Genomic DNA, 8,438 nt, shown 5'->3' on the forward strand with positions numbered 1-8,438 from the left:
GGCTAGTGTTCACTACTGCAATTAGATGGCTTGCTCTGTACCAGGCTTTGCTTATGGATTCAAATGGTCAAAGGTCCAACCAGAAGTAAAAATTCTTCACATCAAGAAGTATTCTTGTCTCTTCAGAACATGTGGGTTGTTAGTGTTGGGTAATAGGAGATCTCAAATGAGAGTGGTGATTGAAAGCATGGATTGGCTGGCTTACAAGATTTTATGGGTATGTTCACAGTAAAGTAATTAATAGTGAATCCCTTCATGTATGCAAAGGATAACGGTTAGAAGAGCCAGGGGTGACCTGCAATGTAATGAGCTATTTAATAAGGTTCTTCTAGCCATACCCTTTATTACTCTGACAAAATGTCCTTTGCTTCCTGCCAGGTCTGGGTAACAAAGTGGGGGGAGATATTGAATCAAATCTATTGATTGATTGTATAATTCAGGCTTAAACTGTGTTAAACGTTTAATTGTGAGTGCTATCCTGCTGCTATAAAATCAGCAGTGAGGGTAAGAGTTCTCACCATCAGCAAGATCCAGGAGAGGGTGTCCTTTGGACTATGAGATCCTGAACACTGAACCTCCTTGATCCAGGAGACAGCTGGGATACCACAGGAGCGGCAGGGGAGCAGCCACAGCAGAACCAGGAGCCAGAAACGGACCTGAGGGAACGCCCGTATCCTGAGCATTTCTGATCCGAATTGTCATCTGTCAATTTCTCTATTAAACGTTGTATCCAGGATCATTGTCTATACTTACTTGCCAGGGGCGATACCATGATCACTGATCATGGAGGTGGTTTTCCCAGGGCGAGGCTCACCCAGTGTACTCCGGATGTGCTGACCCCTGTGATTTCCCCAAATGTGGGAAACTCGACTGCATCCTTGGTGGTAGTGGGGGACTGCGTCCGTGCTCTTCCCTGGTTTAAAAAAGAGAAAAAAAGGATCATTGTTGCGAATTCTGTGAGTCATTGCAATAAATTATAAATTTATGAAAACGCAAAAGCATTGTAGGAGGGACAATTGTCAGAAAAGCAGAGTGGGCCATGTCTGACTTCACCGTCATAGAACTCAATCTTGTTCAGCCAATGATAATGATTTTATTTCCCTCTTGTGAAATTAGGGGAGGTCAGATGCCACTCTCACACACCATTTTATAATCAATATATAGTTATCATTCTCATCAAAACCAAATTTATTGATATCCAGTCATTTTGGTCTCATTGTAATCCCATAGAATTTCTAAAAGTATAACTTTTTTAACTTTTTATGGTTTCATTGGCATATAATTAAAATTCTATAAAATTCAATAGGCTAAATATATTTTAAAAGAGTGTGTAATCTTCACTATAATGAATTTTAAAACATTCTCTTCAATCATGTCCTCATTATTATTAGCTCCCCATTTCTCACCAACCTCTCCTACCCAAACCCTAAGAAACTATGAATCTAGTTATTGTGTCTATAGATTTACTTATCCTGGATTTGCTATATAGAAAAAACAGCAGCAACAAAATTCTCCTGCAACAACAATAACAAAATAAAATGCAGAAGGGTCTTAACCTCAAAGAAGAAAATGATACAATTAGGGCAAATTTAAGATGGATAAAAAGGGAGAACAAATGATAACGTTTTAAATTTAAGGCTAACTACATGAACTTTGCAGGAGAGAGATGGGACTTTCTACTCCCATAAGGGGTTACAGTCTTGGAAATCCACGGGGGCTGTTCAACTTGCCTTACAGTGTCACTATGGGTTCGTATTGACTAAATGGCAGTGAGTTTGGAGTTCAGGCATCAGCAGTAATCAACATTCCAATGCACTCTGTTGATAGCAAGGCTGGTCACACCCCTGGTCAATGGTAAGAGGGTGCTGGAGGCATAATCCACGTGGAGACACTGACAATGGGATAAACTTCTACAAATCAGGTGCTCAGAATCTAAACTCTAATATAGTTCCCTTTGTCGGTTTAGGATTTTATGATTTGCAATCCTTGGATCACATAGGCTAGTTGTTTCATCTGTTTTCACATAGCTAACACCTGACTTTAATGGCTGCTTATTTCAGGACAAACTTTAAGACCCCAGGTTATACTGCCTCATAACTGGGCACTATTTGATTTCTTTGCCACACTTTGCTATAGCCCCCACATCTTTAGTTATGGCTTCATGAGGGCAAACATTAAGTAGGGTCACATTATATGAACTAATTATGTGATCATTTGAGAGCTCAAAATTCATTTATATATCTATAGCTTATATTTGTCCTTGCTCAACTTTATAAATATAAATATCATTTTATTGGAGAAAACTATACATAATTCTATGGCAATTTTATTGATAGAATTATTAAATTAGCCAATGGTATGGAATTTAAAATACTGTTTAGAAAAGGAAAATATACATGTATAGGATAGATTTTTAGAATAAAATACACAGATTGCTGACTTGTAAAGATTGAAAACTCAGATGACTGAACACTATTTAAGCAAAAATTTAGGACTAAGACTAGGGACAAACCTTCAATAACATTCATCGACTAAGGCAGCGGGTTCTCAACGTGTGGGGTCAAAGGACCCTTTCACAGGGGACACCCGATTCAGTTATGAAGTAGCAATGAAAATAATTTTATGTAGGGCAAAGAATGTACAGATGTGCTTTATACAATTGATGTGTGTATATGTATGGATTGTGATAAGAGTTGTATGAGTCCCTAATAAAATGTTTTTTTTAAAAAGAAAATAATTTTATGATTGGGGGGTCACCACAACATGAGGAACTGGTTGAGAACCACTATATTAAGATATTACTATGCCTGCTGGAATAAGACCTATCATAATAAAGCAAATAAAGGATGAAAATAGCTACACGGTAGCCTTGAGTTGCTAATGATTGGACTCCCTCAAAGCAAGAGATTCAAAACAAATTTCAATGACTTTCAAACCTATAACCTTAGCGTAGTAATCGTCTGATTCTTTTCACATTTGATTATTTCACCCTTACGTCTACGGAAATACTTCAGTTTCTTTAATCAGCTACAGGTGTGATTAAGGTGAGGTCTGTTTGACTTAGTGAGGTTTCCAAATAAGATTCCCTTGGTATGGTTTATGAAGGATGTTGTGCACTATAAATAGACAAAGTCTAAAGTCCTCATTGTCTATAGAACACAGAGTCACCAAGAGCTGGTTAGAATGTCGGTTAAAAGTGCCTAATTAGAAATATAATACAAGGCACATACTACCTTTGGGAGGTCTATATGAGTAATGTGGCAGGTGTTTTACCCACCTGATGGCAGGTGTTTTACCCACCAACAGAAGCGAAATCACCTGGGAAGATATGTCCCACGTGTGGATTTGAACTTCCATTAAGGTTCACTGAACACTCTTATAGGAATGTCTGTAGATTGTGGGTGACTGAAACAATGCTATGTGACAGGAGCTAGTCTTCTCTCTCTTCAAACAAAACATGGAATTAGGCCTCGTCTGCCAAAGTGACTTTGTTTTATATTTCAATAGATTATTGGCATATACTTCACATATACAATGTAATCATTCAATTATAGTAAAAAGAGTTGTCCAATAATCACCACAATTAATTTCAGAAAAATTTCTTCTCTTGCTCATGGTTAGCTTCCCATTTCCCTCATCCTCTCCTTCCATACCTCTTCTTAATTATTAATCCAGGTACTGTCTCTATAGATTTCCTTATGATATATAGAAATCATAAAAATACAAACAAGAAGCAAGCAACAATGAGTAAGCAAGGCATAGGAAAACCTCAATAAAAAAGAAGGGCGAAAACATTAAAAATGAAAAAATTATAAAATTAATTAGGAGAGATCAAATGATAATGGTTATACATTTTAACCTCACGACATCAGCCATAATCGGCGTTCGAATGCTCTTGGATAGCAAGACCCACACATCCCTAGAATGTGTTCAGACGCGATTCCCTGGAGGCTTAATCCATGTGCAGACCCTGCAAGTGGAATTTGGGCTTCCACTGCCATGCATAGGCTTCGGCGAGCTGGGTGTTCACAATTTAAGCTCTGGTACCACTCTTTCCTTTGGATTTGTATTATATTATTGACAATCTTAGAATCACACAGACTGCTATGCTTCTTCCATGTGGATTAACTGATATCTCACTTCAATGGCTGCTTGTTTGAAGACAAGTTTTTAAGATCCAAGACACTATTATTTCTAACTAGGCACCATCTAGTTTCACACTCACCCCACGCACAATCTGTATTTACCATCACGCTTGACTATAAAACCATACCTTCAGTGATCTCTTAATGTAGGTAAATATCAATTAGGGCCATATCATAAGAATTAATTATTCTTAGATTGGGGCTAGGTAACTGCAAACTCCTAATTCACTCATACATCTATGATTTATATGTGTCATTGGTTTACCTTCATGACATAATTTCTATAAAGAACATTATCATAAGAGACAAAACTTGACTGAGGCTTGGGTGTGAGTGCTCAAGTTCTGTTGCTATGGCAGCTTCAGTGTAGGTGAGTCTGTTCACTCAGAGAGGAAAACAACAGCAACTAGCACCAAACCTTCTCTAGGTATGTGTTTCATAACGTACAGGCCTGCCAGAGGGGAATGAGTATACTGAGGATGGTGGGGTCGCCAAAAGGGGAGGGGCAGAAAAATCAAAATAAACAAATACATAATGAAACAAGAGTACAAAACCCAATAAAGTAAAAATGTAACAGCTTTGTGAGTGGGGATGTTTGTTCCTTTGGTGATTTTATTGTGCGTACACCTGTGCCACCTAGGGAAATGGGGGCACATGGGTGAGGAGAACACCAGAAACAACGCAGGAAAGAAAGAGGAAGGGAAATGCACAGTGTAGTTTAGGTACTGAGAATGTTTGCACTAAGTTGGCCCTGTGATTTGCTATCTGCACAGGACCCCAAGAGGCCTTTGAAGTTTGCCTGGCTAGGTTACTTCAGGGGCCTGGAAAAGGGGGAGACACAGGGCTCACCAAAGTAGCTTGTGCTACAGTTAAATAGTAAAGGACAGTCATCGGTAGGCACTGCTGTGCTACCACTTTAAGAAATTTGAGTCTGCTTAGCTTTTAATTTTAATTTCTCACTGCCAAGAAGTGCAGGAAAGACAGCGGAACGTCTATGGTAGTTCCTGAGGACATCTTCCCATGCCTGTTATCTCAAAATCATATTTCCTCGTCTCCCATTTTCTCTGATCATCATCAGAAAGGGCTTCAAGTCCTCCTCACTTTCAATAAACAAGGTAGTGTCATCTCCACATTGCAGGTTGTTCATAAGCCTTCCTCCCAACTGAATGCTACCTTCTTCTTCATATAAAACAGTTTCTCTGATTAGCTACTCAGCAAACAGATTGAATAATTGTGGTGAGAGGACACAACCCTGACATACACTTTTCCTGATTTTAAACCATGCAGTATGCCCTTGCTCTGTTTGCACAACTGTCCATGATTCATACAAGTTCTGCATTCATCAGCACAATGAAGTGTTCTGAAATTCTCATTCTTCTCAAGGCTATCTATAGTTTGTGATGGTCCACATAGTCAGATGCCTTAGCATCATCAGTAAAACACATCTAAATATCTTTCCTGGGATCCTTTGCTTTTAGCCGAGATCCATCTGACATCAGCAATGCTATCCCTTGTTCCATGTCCCCTTCTGAATCTGGCCTGCACCTTGGGCTGCTCCTGTTAATATACTGTTGCAACCATTGTTGGATTAACTTTAGCAAAATTTTACTTGCTTGTAATATTAATGATTAATTTGACCTTTCTTTGGAATGGATATTAAGATTAATTTCTTCCAATCTGTTGGCCAAGTAGCTGTCATCCAAAGTTTTTTGGTCTAGATGAGTAATTACATCCAGTGTTTCATCGGCTTATTGAAACCTTCCAGTGGGTATTCCACCAATCTCTGTGTCCTTGTTTATAGCTAGTATTTTCAGTTCACCTTGAACTTCTTCCTTCAATAGCATTGGCATTTTCTCCTATGCTACCTCGTAAAATGTCCTACTGTTAACTAATTTATTTTGGTTCAGTGTCATCATGTTTGCCTTCTTCTTCTTCTTCCTCTTAGGTATGAATGGAAAGAGTAAATTTATTGAAGGGGATACTTTGGAAAAGAAGTCCAAAGGGTCGTTAGGGACTCTAAAATAGTATAGCTCAGCAGATTAACACCAATGCTCATTGTTTGTGTAAATAGTGTCCAGTTACTGAAGAATTTAATCTGTATAAGTCAGCATTTCACATATTGTAGTTAACAGCTGGCTTATACTCATATAATTTCCTTTTCTCAACAGTGTTTTAAAACTATATACCATTGGCTATATTAATGACACTATGAGTAGAATTATCTTACGCTCTATGGGAATGATTGATAATGTTCTTTAACCTAAAAACAATGATGTCACTAAGGTGAACCAGTGGCATAGATATAAAAATGGATGTGGGGATTGCACTTAATTCTAGACTCAATCTAAGAACAATTATTTTTTATGACAAGGCCCTGCTTGATGCTCACTTTCATGAAAAGATCACTGAAGATATGGCTGCTATGGAAAAGTGTGGTGAAGAAACTAGATGGTGCCAGAAGGAATTTAGTCTGGGGTCTTCAAAGGCTGGCCTTCATATAAGCAACCATCTAATTAAGGCACCAACTAAGTCCACATGGAAGAAGCATACCAGCCAGTGTGATCCAAGAATCATGAAAAATAAAGTGCAAAACTGAAGAAGGGATTTGTATCTGAGCTTAAATTGTAAACACTTGGTTTACAGAAGGCTATGAATGACAGTGGAAACTCAAAATCCATTTGCAGTGTCTACACATAGATTAAGCCTCTGGTGAATACACTCTGGTCATAGCTGAGGGATGTGAGCAGCCTTGTTATCAGACAGAAAGCATTGTAAAATCAATAATAGCAGATGTAGTTAAATTAAAATGTAGTATCTTATCACTTGATCTCCATTTTGACTCATTTTAAAGTTGTATCTATTTTAGAAAAAGTGAAGGGGAAGGGGGAAATACATGTGGATTAATCCCCCAGTGAATCTTCTCTGAGCATAGACACGGGATGGGAAGTGGATTATTGCAGATGCAGTTAGCTTACAATTTATCATTTTACTCTCCCTATTTTAGATTTGTTTTAGTTTTTAATTTTATCTTTTAATTGAAGGTTTTTCTCTGTTTTACTTTTTTATCATCATTGTTGTAAAGTGATTTTTGGTATATGAAATCTAAAATAGGTGTATATATAGAGAGACAATAACTATATTAATGGTTCCTTGGGGGTTATGTCAGAAAAGGTTAAGAAGAAATAGGGAACTGATAACAAGTACAAGAAGATACAACACGTTCTAAAATTATTATGGTGATTGTCTAACTTTAAAAAATATGATTGAACGAAAGCATTGTCTGATTTATGAAGTATATGCCAATAAAGCTGTTAATAATGATATACATACAAATATGCTTGCTACAATTGATGTATGGATTGTTATAAGTGCTGTGAAAGCCCAATAAATGATCTTTTAATAATAATAATTAAGAGACTGTTTTTTTTTTTAATGAAAGGCCTGGCAGAATGTAGAGCTAAAACTTATAATCTACCAGTGGAGTGTCTCTCACCATAGGCTGGCTATCTGAAGAGTCTTCTGTTATTGGCTGGTCCTCTGTAGTTACCTCATCGTCTCAGGTGATCATGTGCTCAGGACTTCACGCCATGCCCTTGTCTCAGACCCAAGATCTACAAGTCTACTCAGTCATTATGAGGGCTAGAATGAATACTTGTCTTTCTCCACCCAGCCCTCACCATCTCTGGTCTCTTCCAATGATAAGGAAATGTGTCCTATCTGCCCTTCACCTTCCACTGTGCTGGAGAGGTACGTACAGGAAACTGCCTCCATCTCTCCTGTGTGTTGGGAGGTGTGTCGGGGAACAGGTGTCCATCCCCTTTGGTTACAGTTTCTGCCAGATTCAAGCCATCATTACGTATTCTTCCGTTGCCAACCTCTATCTAGCTGACATTTCCACCACTGCCCAACTACAAGTGATATTGTGCAAATTCTTTTTGAATTTGCAACAATCATCCTTCCATTTCCTGTTGGACACAGGTGTAGAGTGGAGCTGATTTGGATGGCACCACTTCTATTCCTTATCTGGGAAGAAGCTTGGAAAGAAAGTCTCTTTATGGAATCTAGTAGCATCTCAATCTAGGAGGTTGGGGGGCAGGCTGCAGGATCGTCTGTAGCCTCACAGCTGCCAGCTTGGAAAAGACAAAAAAAGGACAAAAAGTAGAAGAATTTCAGGGAATATTGGCAAAATGGTCTCTGCCGGAAATATATATTTTAATCTTTCTTCCAAACTAGCATAACTCAACATCAAGATTGCTGACTCATTACTCACGGTACAGGCGCAGCTCAATTCAC

General features: G+C 38.3%; 1 non-coding gene across 1 annotated transcript; it reads left to right on the top strand.

The window, feature by feature from the left end:
- Window positions 1-745: 745 nt before the first annotated feature.
- LOC142449373 (U1 spliceosomal RNA) lies at window positions 746-916 on the top strand. The gene has a single exon (XR_012784568.1). It is a non-coding gene; the product is annotated as a U1 spliceosomal RNA (small nuclear RNA).
- The last annotated feature ends 7,522 nt before the right edge of the window (window positions 917-8,438 follow it).

The sequence above is a fragment of the Tenrec ecaudatus genome, chromosome 5 (genome assembly GCF_050624435.1).
Source record: "Tenrec ecaudatus isolate mTenEca1 chromosome 5, mTenEca1.hap1, whole genome shotgun sequence".
Classification (NCBI taxonomy): domain Eukaryota; kingdom Metazoa; phylum Chordata; class Mammalia; order Afrosoricida; family Tenrecidae; genus Tenrec; species Tenrec ecaudatus.